Raw genomic sequence first — 2,500 nt, 5'->3', positions numbered from 1 at the left:
GCTGCGCGAGCGAGCGGCGAGCGGCGAACAGCGGAGCGAAGCGAGAGGCAGCACCGTCCCCTGCTATACGAAAGCCCCATCCAGCCCTGTGCCACCCGGGGGGTTCCAGGGTGCTGAGATGGCTGACGTTTTGCTCCGCTCTCGACGGTCACCGCGCAATGCAAGAACAGGCCCAAAAACTGGCCAAAACGGCCCAAAAACGGGCCAAAATCTGGCCATTTTTGGCTGCGCGAGCGGCGAGCGGCGGACAGCGAGCGAAGCGAGAGGCAGCACCGTCCCCTGCTATACGAAAGCCCCATCCAGCCCTGTGCCACCCGGGGGGTTCCAGGGTGCTGAGATGGCTGACGTTTTGCTCCGCTCTCGACGGTCACCGCGCAATGCAAGAACAGGCCAAAAACTGGCCAAAACGGCCCAAAAACGGGCCCAAAACTGGCCATTTTTGGCTGCGCGAGCGAGCGGCGAGCGGCGGACAGCGAGCGAAGCGAGAGGCAGCACCGTCCCTGCTATACGAAAGCCCCATCCAGCCCTGTGCCACCCGGGGGGTTCCAGGGTGCTGAGATGGCTGACGTTTTGCTCCGCTCTCGACGGTCACCGCGCAATGCAAGAACAGGCCAAAAACTGGCCAAAACGGCCAAAAACGGGCCAAAACTGGCCATTTTTGGCTGCACGAGCGAGCGGCGAGCGGCGGACAGCGAGCGAAGCGAGAGGCAGCACCGTCCCTGCTATACGAAAGCCCCATCCAGCCCTGTGCCACCCGGGGGGGTTCCAGGGTGCTGAGATGGCTGACGTTTTGCTCCGCTCTCGACGGTCACCGCGCAATGCAAGAACAGGCCAAAAACTGGCCAAAACGGCCCAAAAAACGGGCCAAAACTGGCCATTTTTGGCTGCACGAGCGAGCGGCGAGCGGCGGACAGCGAGCGAAGCGAGAGGCAGCACCGTCCCTGCTATACGAAAGCCCATCCAGCCCTGTGCCACCCGGGGGGTTCCAGGGTGCTGAGATGGCTGACGTTTTTGCTCCGCTCTCGACGGTCACCGCGCAATGCAAGAACAGGCCAAAAACTGGCCAAAACGGCCCAAAAACGGGCCAAAACTGGCCATTTTTGGCTGCACGAGCGAGCGGCGAGCGGCGGACAGCGAGCGAAGCGAGAGGCAGCACCGTCCCTGCTATACGAAAGCCCCATCCAGCCCTGTGCCACCCGGGGGGTTCCAGGGTGCTGAGATGGCTGACGTTTTGCTCCGCTCTCGACGGTCACCGCGCAATGCAAGAACAGGCCAAAAACTGGCCAAAACGGCCCAAAAACGGGCCAAAACTGGCCATTTTTGGCTGCACGAGCGAGCGGCGAGCGGCGGACAGCGAGCGAAGCGAGAGGCAGCACCGTCCCTGCTATACGAAAGCCCCATCCAGCCCTGTGCCACCCGGGGGGTTCCAGGGTGCTGAGATGGCTGACGTTTTGCTCCGCTCTCGACGGTCACCGCGCAATGCAAGAACAGGCCAAAAACTGGCCAAAACGGCCCAAAAACGGGCCAAAACTGGCCATTTTTGGTCTGCGCGAGCGAGCGGCGAGCGGCGGACAGCGAGCGAAGCGAGAGGCAGCACCGTCCCTGCTATATACGAAAGCCCCATCCAGCCCTGTGCCACCCGGGGGGTTCCAGGGTGCTGAGATGGCTGACGTTTTGCTCCGCTCACGACGGTCACCGCACCACGCAAGAACGGACCATAAACAGGCCAAAACAGCCCAAAACGGGCCAAAACTGGTCATTTTTGGCTGCTGCGAGCGGAGCGGCGAGCGGCGAACAGCGAGCGAAGCGTGAGGCAGCACCGTCCCTGCTATACGAAAGCCCCATCCAGCCCTGTGCCACCCGGGGGGTTCCAGGGTGCTGAGATGGCTGACGTTTTGCTCCGCTCACGACGGTCACCGCGCCATGCAAGAACGGACCAAAAACAGGCCAAAACAGCCCAAAAACGGGCCAAAACTGGCCATTTTTGGCTGAGCGAGCGAGCGGTGAGCGGCGAACAGCGAGCGAAGCGAGAGGCAGCACCGTCCCTGCTATACGAAAGCCCCATCCAGCCCTGTGCCACCCGGGGGGTTCCAGGGTGCTGAGATGGCTGACGTTTTGCTCCGCTCACGACGGTCGCCGTGCCACGCAAGAACGGACCAAAAACAGGCCAAAACAGCCCAAAAACGGGCCAAAACTGGCCATTTTAGGTTGCGGCGAGCGAGCGGCGAGCGGCGAACAGCGAGCGAAGCGTGAGGCAGCACCGTCCCTGCTATACGAAAGCCCCATCCAGCCTGTGCCACCCGGGGGGTTCCAAGGTGCTGAGATGGCTGACGTTTTGCTCCGCTCACGACGGTCCCCGCGCCACGCCAGAACAGACCAAAAACAGGCCAAAACAGCCCAAAAACGGGCCAAAACTGGCCATTTTGGCTGCGCGAGCGAGCGGCGAGCGGCGAACAGCGAGCGAAGCGAGAAGCAGCACCGTCCATGCTATACGAAAGCC

The sequence above is a fragment of the Musa acuminata genome, unplaced genomic scaffold (assembly GCF_036884655.1).
Source record: "Musa acuminata AAA Group cultivar baxijiao unplaced genomic scaffold, Cavendish_Baxijiao_AAA HiC_scaffold_420, whole genome shotgun sequence".
Classification (NCBI taxonomy): domain Eukaryota; kingdom Viridiplantae; phylum Streptophyta; class Magnoliopsida; order Zingiberales; family Musaceae; genus Musa; species Musa acuminata.
This window is presented reverse-complemented; position numbering follows the sequence as displayed.